Source organism: Oncorhynchus masou, unplaced genomic scaffold (genome assembly GCF_036934945.1).
Source record: "Oncorhynchus masou masou isolate Uvic2021 unplaced genomic scaffold, UVic_Omas_1.1 unplaced_scaffold_623, whole genome shotgun sequence".
NCBI lineage: Eukaryota > Metazoa > Chordata > Actinopteri > Salmoniformes > Salmonidae > Oncorhynchus > Oncorhynchus masou.
Genome location: NW_027012660.1, coordinates 178,402 through 193,119, shown reverse-complemented (window position 1 = coordinate 193,119; position 14,718 = coordinate 178,402). Strand labels below are relative to the sequence as shown.

The 14,718-nt window shown below is 47.4% G+C and overlaps 1 pseudogene; it reads right to left on the bottom strand.

Annotated features, from left to right (window-relative positions):
* LOC135536472 (ryanodine receptor 2-like) overlaps nt 1-14,718 on the bottom strand; it is a 317,124-nt pseudogene that overhangs the window by 133,274 nt on the left and 169,132 nt on the right.

The window sequence follows — 14,718 nt, the reverse complement described above, 5'->3', positions numbered from 1 at the left end:
ATCCAGTGGGTAATGGTGAAACTACATGTTGAGAGATGGCTGGATTCTAAGTCCAGAGGGTAATGGTGAAACTAACATGTTGAGAGATGGCTGGATTCTAAATCCAGAGGGTAATGGTGAAACTAACATGTTGAGAGATGGCTGGATTCTAAATCCAGTGGGTAATGGTGAAACTACATGTTGAGAGATGGCTGGATTCTAAATCCAGTGGGTAATGGTGAAACTACATGTTGAGAGATGGCTGGATTCTAAATCCAGAGGGTAATGGTGAAACTACATGTTGAGAGATGGCTGGATTCTAAACCCAGTGGGTAATGGTGAAACTAACATGTTGAGAGATGGCTGGATTCTAAATCCAGTGGGTAATGGTGAAACTACATGTTGAGAGATGGCTGGATTCTAAATCCAGTGGGTAATGGTGAAACTACATGTTGAGAGATGGCTGGATTCTAAGTCCAGAGGGTAATGGTGAAACTAACATGTTGAGAGATGGCTGGATTCTAAATCCAGAGGGTAATGGTGAAACTAACATGTTGAGAGATGGCTGGATTCTAAATCCAGTGGGTAATGGTGAAACTACATGTTGAGAGATGGCTGGATTCTAAATCCAGTGGGTAATGGTGAAACTACATGTTGAGAGATGGCTGGATTCTAAATCCAGAGGGTAATGGTGAAACTACATGTTGAGAGATGGCTGGATTCTAAACCCAGTGGGTAATGGTGAAACTAACATGTTGAGAGATGGCTGGATTCTAAATCCAGTGGGTAATGGTGAAACTACATGTTGAGAGATGGCTGGATTCTAAATCCAGTGGGTAATGGTGAAACTACATGTTGAGAGATGGCTGGATTCTAAATCCAGTGGGTAATGGTGAAACTACATGTTGAGAGATGGCTGGATTCTAAGTCCAGTGGGTAATGGTGAAACAACATGTTGAGAGATGGCTGGATTCTAACAGTATCGGGGCTGGATTCTAAATCCAGAGGGTAATAGTGAAACAAACATGTTGAGAGATCCAGTGGGTAATGGTGAAACTAACATGTTGAGAGATGGCTGGATTCTCACAATATCGGGGCTGGATTCTAAATCGAGAGGGTAATGGTGAAACTACATGTTGAGAGATGGCTGGATTCTAAATCCAGAGGGTAATGGTGAAACTAACATGTTGAGAGATGGCTGGATTCTCACAGTATCGGGCTGGATTCTAAATCCAGAGGGTAATGGTGAAACAACATGCTGAGAGATGGCTGGATTCTAAATCCAGAGGGTAATGGTGAAACTAACATGTTGAGAGATGGCTGGATTCTCACAGTATCGGGCTGGATTCTAAATCCAGAGGGTAATGGTGAAACAACATGTTGAGAGATGGCTGGATTCTAAATCCAGTGGGTAATGGTGAAACTAACATGTTGAGAGATGGCTGGATTCTAAATCCAGTGGGTAATGGTGAAACTACATGTTGAGAGATGGCTGGATTCTAAATCCAGAGGGTAATGGTGAAACTACATGTTGAGAGATGGCTGGATTCTCACAGTATCGGGGCTGAATTCTAAACCCAGTGGGTAATGGTGAAACTAGCATGTTGAGAGATGGCTGGATTCTCACAGTATCGGGGTTGAATTCTAAACCCAGAGGGTAATGGTGAAACAACATGTTGAGAGATGGCTGGATTGTAAATCTAGTGGGTAATGGTGAAACTAACATGTTGAGAGATGGCTGGATTCTCACAGTAGCGGGGCTGGATTCTAAATCCAGAGGGTAATGGTGAAACTAACATGTTGAGAGATGGCTGGATTCTAAATCCAGAGGGTAATGGTGAAACTACATGTTGAGAGATGGCTGGATTCTAAATCCAGTGGGTAATGGTGAAACTACATGTTGAGAGATGGCTGGATTCTAAGTCCAGTGGGTAATGGTGAAACAACATGTTGAGAGATGGCTGGATTCTAACAGTATCGGGGCTGGATTCTAAATCCAGAGGGTAATAGTGAAACAAACATGTTGAGAGATGGCTGGATTGTAAGTCCAGTGGGTAATGGTGAAACTAACATGTTGAGAGATGGCTGGATTCTCACAATATCGGGGCTGGATTCTAAATCGAGAGGGTAATGGTGAAACTACATGTTGAGAGATGGCTGGATTCTAAATCCAGAGGGTAATGGTGAAACTAACATGTTGAGAGATGGCTGGATTCTCACAGTATCGGGCTGGATTCTAAATCCAGAGGGTAATGGTGAAACTAACATGTTGAGAGATGGCTGGATTCTAAATCCAGTGGGTAATGGTGAAACTACATGTTGAGAGATGGCTGGATTCTAAATCCAGTGGGTAATGGTGAAACTACATGTTGAGAGATGGCTGGATTCTAAATCCAGAGGGTAATGGTGAAACTACATGTTGAGAGATGGCTGGATTCTCACAGTATCGGGCTGAATTCTAAACCCAGTGGGTAATGGTGAAACTAACATGTTGAGAGATGGCTGGATTCTCACAGTATCGGGGCTGAATTCTAAACCCAGAGGGTAATGGTGAAACAACATGTTGAGAGATGCCTGGATTGTAAATCTAGTGGGTAATGGTGAAACTACATGTTGAGAGATGGCTGGATTCTCACAGTATCGGGGCTGAATTCTAAACCCAGTGGGTAATGGTGAAACTAACATGTTGAGAGATGGCTGGATTCTCACAGTATCGGGGCTGAATTCTAAACCCAGAGGGTAATGGTGAAACAACATGTTGAGAGATGGCTGGATTGTAAATCTAGTGGGTAATGGTGAAACTACATGTTGAGAGATGGCTGGATTCTCACAGTATCGGGGCTGAATTCTAAACCCAGTGGGTAATGGTGAAACTAACATGTTGAGAGATGGCTGGATTCTCACAGTATCGGGGCTGAATTCTAAACCCAGAGGGTAATGGTGAAACAACATGTTGAGAGATGGCTGGATTGTAAATCTAGTGGGTAATGGTGAAACTACATGATGAGAGATGGCTGGATTCTAAATCGAGAGGGTAATGGTGAAACTAACATGTTGAGATATGGCTGGATTCTCACAGTAGCGGGGCTGGATTCTAAATCCAGAGGGTAATGGTGAAACTAACATGTTGAGAGATGGCTGGATTCTCACAGTATCGGGGCTGGATTCTATATCGAGAGGGTAATGGTGAAACTACATGTTGATAGATGGCTGGATTCTCACAGTATCGGGGCTGGATTCTAAACCCAGAGGGTAATGGTGAAACTAACATGTTGAGAGATGGCTGGATTCTCACAGTATCGGGGCTGGATTCTAAACCCAGATGGTAATGGTGAAACTACATGTTGAGAGATGGCTGGATTCTCACAGTATCGGGGCTGGATTCTAAACCCAGAGGGTAATGGTGAAACTACATGTTGAGAGATGGCTGGATTCTAAACCTAGTGGGTAATGGTGAAACTAACATGTTGAGAAAAACAACTTTTACCGCATCAGCTAATGGGGATCCAAACACACTCAATATGACTTCCATATGAATAGGGTTAATGTGGTCACTCACCTGGCGTCCAGTGTCTGGCCCAGTATGTGAAGACAGTTGACTATGGAGGTAGCATGGCTTCCTGTGTGGAGACATGAGGCAGTGTTACAGCATGAGTCGTCCTGTAGCAACACAACATATAGACAAGCTGAGACAAGCATGGAGACAGAACCACAGCATATAGATGAGCTGAGACAAGCATGGAGACAGAACCACAGCATATAGACGAGCTGAGACAAGCATGGAGACAGAACCACAGCATATAGACGAGCTGAGACAAGCATGGATACGGAACCACAGCATATAGATGAGCTGAGACAAGCATGGAGACAGAACCAAAGCATATAGACGAGCTGAGACAAGCATGGATACGGAACCACAGCATATAGACGAGCTGAGACAAGCAAGGAGACAGAATCACAGCATATAGACGAGCTGAGACAAGCATGGATACGGAACCACAGCATATAGACGAGCTGAGACAAGCATGGATACGGAACCACAGCATATAGACGAGCTGAGACAAGCAAGGATACAGAATCACAGCATATAGACGAGCTGAGACAAGCATGGATACGGAACCACAGCATATAGACGAGCTGAGACAAGCATGGAGACAGAACCACAGCATATAGACGAGCTGAGACAAGCATGGATACGGAACCACAGCATATAGACGAGCTGAGACAAGCATGGAGACAGAACCACAGCATATAGACGAGCTGAGACAAGCATGGAGACAGAACCACAGCATATAGACGAGCTGAGACAAGCATGGATACGGAACCACAGCATATAGACAAGCTGAGACATGCATGGAGACAGAACCACAGAGTCCAGTGTAGAGCTGAGACATGCATGGAGACAGAACCACAGAGTCCAGTGTAGAGCTGAGACATGCATGGAGACAGAACCACAGAGTCCAGTGTAGAGCTGAGGCATGCATGGATACAGAACCACAGAGTCCAGTGTACTGATACTACTGAAGACCACACTCATGTCGGTTTAGATGGACTTCCAATATAAAACACCAGTATCCTAAACCTAAGGCAGGGCTTTTCAAACCCGGCTTTCAAATGTGACAAACAGCACAGGAACTACACTTTACTCCATGCATAGAGTATTATGTCTCATCGGCTTAGAACGTTTGCATGCTTCACAGGCATCTGCATTATTTTAAGTACCTATAGGGAGGAGCTGGGGCCAGGGGGAGGAGCTGGGACCAGGGGGAGGAGCTGGGACCAGGGGTAGGAGCTGGGACCAGGGGGAGGAGCTGGGACCAGGGGTAGGAGCTGGGGCCAGGGGTAGGAGCTGGGGCCAGGGGTAGGAGCTGGGACCAGGGGTAGGAGCTGGGACCAGGGGTAGGAGCTGGGACCAGGGGTAGGAGCTGGGACCAGGGGTAGGAGCTGGGACCAGGGGTAGGAGCTAGGACCAGGGGTAGGAGCTGGGACCAGGGGTAGGAGCTGGGACCAGGGGTAGGAGCTGGGACCAGGGGTAGGAGCTGGGACCAGGGGTAGGAGCTGGGACCAGGGGTAGGAGCTGGGACCAGGGGTAGGAGCTGGGGACCAGGGGTAGGAGCTGGGACCAGGGGTAGGAGCTAGGACCAGGGGTAGGAGCTGGGACCAGGGGTAGGAGCTGGGACCAGGGGTAGGAGCTGGGACCAGGGGTAGGAGCTGGGACCAGGGGTAGGAGCTGGGACCAGGGGTAGGAGCTGGGGCCAGGGGTAGGAGCTGGGACCAGGGGTAGGAACTGGGACCAGGGGTAGGAGCTGGGGCCAGGGGTAGGAGCTGGGGACCAGGGGTAGGAGCTGGGGCCAGGGGTAGGAGCTGGGACCAGGGGTAGGAACTGGGACCAGGGGTAGGAGCTGGGGCCAGGGGTAGGAGCTGGGACCAGGGGTAGGAGCTGGGACCAGGGGTAGGAACTGGGACCAGGGGTAGGAGCTGGGACCAGGGGTAGGAGCTGGGACCAGGGGTAGGAGCTGGGACCAGGGGTATGAGCTGGGACCAGGGGTAAGAGCTGGAACCAGGGGTAGGAGCTGGGGCCAGGGGTAGGAGCTGGGGCCAGGGGTAGGAGCTGGGACCAGGGGTAGGAGCTGGGACCAGGGGTAGGAGCTGGAACCAGGGGTAGGAGCTGGGGCCAGGGGTAGGAGCTGGGGCCAGGGGTAGGAGCTGGGACCAGGGGTAGGAGCTGGGACCAGGGGTAGGAGCTGGGACCAGGGGTAGGAGCTGGGACCAGGGGTAGGAGCTGGGGACCAGGGGTAGGAGCTGGGACCAGGGGTTGGAGCTGGGACCAGGGGTAGGAGCTGGGGACCAGAGCTAGGAGCTGGGACCAGGGGTAGGAGCTGGGACCAGGGGTAGGAGCTGGGACCAGGGGTTGGAGCTGGGACCAGGGGTAGGAGCTGGGACCAGGGGTAGGAGCTGGGACCAGGTGTAGGAGCTGGGAACAGGGGTTGGGGATGGAGACAGGGGTATTAGACACAGCATTAAACTATAGTATGTGTCCCAAATGGCACCCTTTATAGTGCATAGGGATCTGGTCAAAAGTAGTGCACTACAAAGGGAATAGGGATTTGGTCAAAAGTAGTGCACTACATAGGGAATAGGGCTCTGATCAAAAGTAGTGCACTACATAGGGTTTATGGATTTGGTCAAACGTAGTGCACTACATAGGAAATAGGGTTCTGGTCAAAAGTAGTGCACTACATAGGGAATATGGATTTGGTCAAAGTAGTGCACTACATAGGGAAATAGGGAGTCATTTGGGACACATTCCAAATGTCCACACTATCCTTAGAAGCACACTCTTCACATCCTTCTTACCAAACAACGATATCCTATGTCTGACAAGAAGGCCCAGTTTGCAGAACAGACTGAAGAGAAGATGAAGACAACGGAAGAGGAAAGAGGGGAAACAAAGACAGAGATAATCAAGTGACGCAACTTGAAGACGAAGAAGAATAGTCTGCTTTATAAGAGCGAGTGATGTCTGAATCACTCAGATTTACACATCTACAGAGCTACAGTCCAGGGTTTCAGAACAACACTGTGTCAAGACTAGAGCTACAGTCCAGGGTTTCAAAACAACACTGTGTCAAGACTAGAGCTACTACAGTCCAGGGTTTCAAAACAACACTGTGTCAGGACTAGAGCTACAGTCCAGGGTTTCAAAACAACACTGTGTCAAGACTAGAGCTACAGTCCAGGGTTTCAAAACAACACTGTGTCAAGACTAGAGCTACAGTCCAGAGAGCTACAGTCCAGGGTTTCAAAACAACACTGTGTCAGGACTAGAGCTACAGTCCAGGGTTTCAAAACAACACTGTGTCAGGACTAGAGCTACAGTCCAGGGTTTCAAAACAACACTGTGTCAAGACTAGAGCTACAGTCCAGGGTTTCAAAACAACACTGTGTCAAGACTAGAGCTACAGTCCAGGGTTTCAAAACAACACTGTGTCAAGACTAGAGCTACAGTCCAGGGTTTCAGAACAACACTGTGTCAAGACTAGAGCTACAGTCCAGGGTTTCAAAACAACACTGTGTCAGGACTAGAGCTACAGTCCAGGGTTTCAAAACAACACTGTGTCAAGACTAGAGCTTCAGTCCAGGGTTTCAAAACAACACTGTGTCAAGACTAGAGCTACAGTCCAGGGTTTCAAAACAACACTGTGTCAAGACTAGAGCTACAGTCCAGGGTTTCAAAACAACACTGTGTCAAGACTAGAGCTACAGTCCAGGGTTTCAAAACAACACTGTGTCAAGACTAGAGCTACAGTCCAGGGTTTCAAAACAACACTGTGTCAAGACTAGAGCTACAGTCCAGGGTTTCAAAACAACACTGTGTCAAGACTAGAGCTACAGTTCAGGGTTTCAAAACAACATGGTGTCAAGACTAGAGCTTCAGTCCAGGGTTTCAAAACAACACTGTGTCAAGACTAGAGCTACAGTCCAGGGTTTCACAACAACACTGTGCTCCTGGCACCCCCAAAGGGGGAACTAGCTTCCCCCTAAAACTAAGACAACAGAGTCCCCTGCCCATCTTCTGAAAACATCTGAAACCCGACCTCTTCAAAGAGTATGTTAAACAATCCCACAGCACCAATCACATTCCATGTATTAATATTGTACTACAGAGACTGAAGCAACGTATTGGACATGCAAATCTATGTATAATCTCTCACCTTGTCACCATCTCCTTCTCCTTATTGGAGGCGTGGCCCCCGCTGCTGATTGGTCGGATGGCCGTGGACAGGAAGTAGAGGCGGTGATTCTTGAAGTACTGGTCGACCAATGGCAGGACCACCTAAGGGAGCCCAGGGTTCCATTAGTCTCACGGGTCAGAAATAGTTCATCAGGTGATCGTGAAAGACTCTAGCTTCTCAGAGAGACGAAGGTCATCTCCTGTCCGGTAACCAGTCTGTGTTGCTCGCTAGCTCATCTCGTGATTGGACCTTGTTGTTGCCCGGGTGTTGTCCTGGCCTGGGTGTTATTGTACAAGGCCCTGTTGTTTGTCACTATTGTTGGCTGTATTGGCTGTTTGTTTTGGTTGTGTTTCAGATTATTTGGTTGCCCAATAGAAATTAATAGTAAATCATGTATTTAAAAAATATATATATATATTGTAAAGAAGAATAGAATATGTTTCTAAACACTTCATTAATCTGAATGTTAACATGATTTCATATAATCCTGAATGAATCGTGAAAAATAATGAGTGAGAAAGTTACAGATGCACAAATGTCATACCTCCAAGACATGCTAACCTCTCACCATTACTATAACAGGGGAGGTTAGCATACCTCCAAGACATGCTAACCTCTCACCATTACTATAACAGGGGAGGTTAGCATACCTCCAAGACATGCTAACCTCTCACCATTACTATAACAGGGGAGGTTAGCATACCTCCAAGACATGCTAACCTCTCACCATTACTATGACAGGGGAGGTTAGCATACCTCCAAGACATGCTAACCTCTCACCATTACTATAACAGGGGAGGTTAGCATACCTCCAAGACATGCTAACCTCTCACCATTACAATAACAGGGGAGGTTAGCATACCTCCAAGACATGCTAACCTCTCATCATTACTATAACAGGGGAGGTTAGCATACCTCCAAGACATGCTAACCTCTCATCATTACTATAACAAGGGAGGCTAGCATACCTCCAAGACATGCTAACCTCTCATCATTACAATAACAGGGGAGGTTAACTATGCCACTTTGTTTACATACTCATCTGGTTCTGGGTTGGAGCGAGCGGTCGCATCTACACTTCGGTCCGCAGGTAGTATAACTTTTCATTAAATTTTCATTACATTTCATTATAGTACAACGGTTTGATTTGTCTAATCTTAGCAATTTCTTCTTAGCTAGCTACATAGCCGTCTTTGTATCAAAGATAATTGCGTAATTATCGTATTTCGTCGTCCTAACGTAGTCTACACTGCTATCTGCCCAGCAGCTAGCTATCGTCCACCGTCTACTAGCACTGTAGAAACTATTACACTCAACTGAACGACTCGATTAGTGTAGTGTTAGCTAGCTACATAGTTGTCTTTGCTGTCTTCGTATCCAAGATAATTGTGTAGTTTAGAGTGTGTAGACTTAGAGTGATTATCTTAATTTACCGAGGTTAGCTAGCCAGCTATTTGTCGTCCTTAACGTAGGAGCTACTGCTAGCTAGCTAGCCAACAGCTAGCCAACGTCTACCGAATTGAACTTCAACAACCCGGTCAACATTCCGCCTCGCTCCACAGGTAGTATCACATTTTCATTTCACTTCATTACAGTACAACGGTTTGATTTGTTTGATCGTAGCAAGCTAGCTACATAGCCGTACTTTGTATCTAAGATAATTGTGTAGTCTGGAGCCATTTTCTAGGTTAGCTAGCCAGCTATTGTCGTTCTTTTAACGTAACGTTACGTAATCAACACTGCTAGCTAGCCAGCTAGCCCCCGAATAGCAGCACTGTAGAAACTATTACACTCGACGGAACGACTTGATTAGTGTAGTGTCAACAACGTAGCCACTGCCAGCTAGCCTACTCCAGCAGTACTGTATCATTTCAATCATTTTAGTCAATAAGATTCTTGCTACGTAAGCTTAACGTTCTGAACATTCGATAAGTGTAGTCCACTTGTCATTCCAATCTCCTTTGCATTAGCGTAGCCTCTTCTGTAGCCTGTCAACTATGTGTCTATCTATCCCTGTTCTCTCCTCTCTGCACAGACCATACAAACGCTCCACACCGCGTGGCCGCGGCCACCCTAATCTGGTGGTCCCAGCGCGCACGACCCACGTGGAGTTCCAGGTCTCCGCTAGCCTCTGGAACTGCCGATCTGCGGCCAACAAGGCAGAGTTCATCTCAGCCTATGCCTCCCTCCAGTCCCTCGACTTCTTGGCACTGACGGAAACATGGATCACCACAGACAACACTGCTACTCCTACTACTCTCTCTTCGTCCGCCCACGTGTTCTCGCACACCCCGAGAGCTTCTGGTCAGCGGGGTGGTGGCACCGGGATCCTCATCTCTCCCAAGTGGTCATTCTCTCTCCCCTTACCCATCTGTCTATCGCCTCCTTTGAATTCCATGCTGTCACAGTTACCAGCCCTTTCAAGCTTAACATCCTTATTATTTATCGCCCTCCAGGTTCCCTCGGAGAGTTCATCAATGAGCTTGATGCCTTGATAAGCTCCTTTCCTGAGGACGGCTCACCTCTCACAGTCCTGGGCGACTTTAACCTCCCCACGTCTACCTTTGACTCATTCCTCTCTGCCTCCTTCTTTCCACTCCTCTCCTCTTTTGACCTCACCTTCCCCCCCTACTCACAAGGCAGGCAATACGCTCGACCTCATCTTTACTAGATGCTGTTCTTCCACTAACCTCATTGCAACTCCCCTCCAAGTCTCCGACCACTACCTTGTATCCTTTTCCCTCTCGCTCTCATCCAACACTTCCCACACTGCCCCTACTCGGATGGTATCGCGCCGTCCCAACCTTCGCTCTCTCTCCCCCGCTACTCTCTCCTCTTCCATCCTATCATCTCTTCCCTCTGCTCATACCTTCTCCAACCTATCTCCTGATTCTGCCTCCTCAACCCTCCTCTCTTCCCTTTCTGCATCCTTTGACTCTCTATGTCCCCTATCCTCCAGGCCGGCTCGGTCCTCCCCTCCCGCTCCGTGGCTCGACGACTCATTGCGAGCTCACAGAACAGTGCTCCGGGCAGCCGAGCGGAAATGGAGGAAAACTCGCCTCCTGCGGACCTGGCATCCTTTCACTCCCTCCTCTCTATATTTTCCTCCTCTGTCTCTGCTGCTAAAGCCACTTTCTTCCACTCTAAATTCCAAGCATCTGCCTCTAACCCTAGGAAGCTCTTTGCCACCTTCTCCTCCCTCCTGAATCCTCCTCCCCCCCCTCCCTCTCTGCAGATGACTTCGTCAACCATTTTGAAAAGAAGGTCGACGACATCCGATCCTCGTTTGCTAAGTCAAACGACACCGCTGGTTCTGATCACACTGCCCTACCCTGTGCTCTGACCTCTTTCTCCCCTCTCTCTCCAGATGAAATCTCGCTTCTTGTGACGGCCGGCCGCCCAACAACCTGCCCGCTTGACCCTATCCCCTCCTCTCTTCTCCAGACCATTTCCGGAGACCTTCTCCCTTACCTCACCTCGCTCATCAACTCATCCCTGACCGCTGGCTACGTCCCTTCCGTCTTCAAGAGAGCGAGAGTTGCACCCCTTCTGAAAAAACCTACACTCGATCCCTCCGATGTCAACAACTACAGACCAGTATCCCTTCTTTCTTTTCTCTCCAAAACTCTTGAACGTGCCGTCCTTGGCCAGCTCTCCCGCTATCTCTCTCAGAATGACCTTCTTGATCCAAATCAGTCAGGTTTCAAGACTAGTCATTCAACTGAGACTGCTCTTCTCTGTATCACGGAGGCGCTCCGCACTGCTAAAGCTAACTCTCTCTCCTCTGCTCTCATCCTTCTAGACCTATCGGCTGCTTTCGACACTGTGAACCATCAGATCCTCCTCTCCACCCTCTCCGAGTTGGGCATCTCCGGTGCGGCCCACGCTTGGATTGCGTCCTACCTGACAGGTCGCTCCTACCAGGTGGCGTGGCGAGAATCTGTCTCCTCGCCACGCGCTCTCACCACTGGTGTCCCCCAGGGCTCTGTTCTAGGCCCTCTCCTATTCTCGCTATACACCAAGTCACTTGGCTCTGTCATAACCTCACATGGTCTCTCCTATCATTGCTATGCAGACGACACACAATTAATCTTCTCCTTTCCCCCTTCTGATGACCAGGTGGCGAATCGCATCTCTGCATGTCTGGCAGACATATCAGTGTGGATGACGGATCACCACCTCAAGCTGAACCTCGGCAAGACGGAGCTGCTCTTCCTCCCGGGGAAGGACTGCCCGTTCCATGATCTCGCCATCACAGTTGACAACTCCATTGTGTCCTCCTCCCAGAGCGCTAAGAACCTTGGCGTGATCCTGGACAACACCCTGTCGTTCTCAACTAACATCAAGGCGGTGGCCAGTTCCTGTAGGTTCATGCTCTACAACATCCGCAGAGTACGACCCTGCCTCACACAGGAAGCGGCGCAGGTCCTAATCCAGGCACTTGTCATCTACCGTCTGGATTACTGCAACTCGCTGTTGGCTGGGCTCCCTGCCTGTGCCATTAAACCCCTACAACTCATCCAGAACGCCGCAGCCCGTCTGGTGTTCAACCTTCCCAAGTTCTCTCACGTCACCCCGCTCCTCCGCTCTCTCCACTGGCTTCCAGTTGAAGCTCGCATCCGCTACAAGACCATGGTGCTTGCCTACGGAGCTGTGAGGGGAACGGCACCGCAGTACCTCCAGGCTCTGATCAGGCCCTACACCCAAACAAGGGCACTGCGTTCATCCACCTCTGGCCTGCTCGCCTCCCTACCACTGAGGAAGTACAGTTCCCGCTCAGCCCAGTCAAAACTGTTCGCTGCTCTGGCCCCCCAATGGTGGAACAAACTCCCTCACGACGCCAGGACAGCGGAGTCAATCACCACCTTCCGGAGACACCTGAAACCCCACCTCTTCAAGGAATACCTAGGATAGGAAAAAGTAATCCTTCTCCCCCCCCTTAAATGATTTAGATGCACTATTGTAAAGTGGCTGTTCCACTGGATGTCAGAAGGTGAATTCACCAATTTGTAAGTCGCTCTGGATAAGAGCGTCTGCTAAATGACGTAAATGTAAATATACTGTACTCGATACCATCTACTGTATCTTGCCTATGCTGCTCTGCACCATCACTCATTCATATCTTTATGTACATATTCTTTATCCCCTTACACTGTGTATAAGACAGTAGTTTAGGAATTGTTAGTTAGATTACTTGTTGGTTATTACTGCATTGTCGGAACTAGAAGCACAAGCATTTCGCTACACTCGCATTAACATCTGCTAACCACGTGTATGTGACAAATAAAATTTGATTTGATTTGATTTAACAGGGGAGGTTAGCATTCCTCCAATACATGCTAACCTCTCATCATTACTATAACATGGGAGATTAGCATACCTCCAAGACATGCTAACCTCTCATCATTACAATAACAGGGGAGGTTAGCATACCTCCAAGACATGCTAACCTCTCAAGATTACAATAACAGAGGATATGGCATTTTGGGGAGGTATGATATTTAAGCCTCTGTCACTTTCTTACCTGATATGGAAATTAAAGCTGACAGGTTGCACTTTAACCTCATAGTAATTGTATAATTCCGAGTCCAGCGTGCTGGAGTACGGAGCCAAAACAACCCAACATGTGTCACTTACGCTACTGCTACTCTCTGTTCATCAAATATGCAGAGTCACTTTAACCATATCTACATGTACATACTACCTCAATCAGCCTGACTAACAGGTGTCTGTCTATAGCCTCTCTACTGTATATAGCCTCTCTACTGTATATAGCCTCTCTACTGTATGTAGCCTCTCTGTATATAGCCTCTCTACTGTATGTAGCCTCTCTGTATATAGCCTCTCTACTGTATATAGCCTATCTACTGTATATAACCTCTCTACTGTATATAGCCTCTCTACTGTATACAGCCTCTCTACTGTATATAGCCTCTCTACTGTATATAGCCTCTCTACTGTATATAGCCTCTACTGTATATAGCCTCTCTACTGTATATAGCCTCTACTGTATATAGCCTCTCTACTGTATATAGCCTCTCTACTGTATATAACCTCTACTGCATATAGCCTCTCTACTGTATATAACCTCTACTTTATATAGCCTCTACTTTATATAGCCTCTCTACTGTATATAGCCTCTCTACTGTATATAACCTCTACTGTATATAGCCTCTCTACTGTATATAACCTGTCTACTGTATATAGCCTCTACTGTATATAGCCTCTCTACTGTATATAGACTCTCTACTGTATATAACCTCTCTACTGTATATAGCCTCTCTACTGTATATAACCTCTCTACTGTATATAGCCTCTCTACTGTATATAGCCTCTCTACTGTATATAGCCTCTACTGTATATAGCCTCTACTGTATATAGCCTCTCTACTGTATATAGCCTCTACTGTATATAGCCTCTACTGTATATAGCCTCTCTACTGTATATAGCCTCTACTGTATATAGCCTCTACTGTATATAGCCTCTACTGTATATAGCCTCTACTGTATATAGCCTCTCCTGTATATAGCCTCTCCTGTATATAGCCTCTACTGTATATAGCCTCTCCTGTATATAGCCTCTCCTGTATATAGCCTCTACTGTATATAGCCTCTACTGTATATAGCCTCTACTGTATATAGCCTCTCTACTGTATGTAGCATCTACTGTATATGGCCTCTCTACTGTATATAGCCTCTCTACTGTATATAGCCTCTTCTGTATATAGCCTCTCTACTGTATATAGCCTCTCTACTGTATATAACCTCTCTACTGTATATAACCTCTCTACTGTATATAACCTCTCTACTGTATATAACCTCTTCTGTATATAGCCTCTCTACTGTATATAGCCTCTCTACTGTATATAACCTCTCTACTGTATATAGCCTCTCTACTGTATATAACCTCTCTACTGTATATAACCTCTCTACTGTATATAACCTCTCTACTGTATATAGCCTCTCTACTGTATATAGCCTCTCTACTGTATATAACCTCTCTA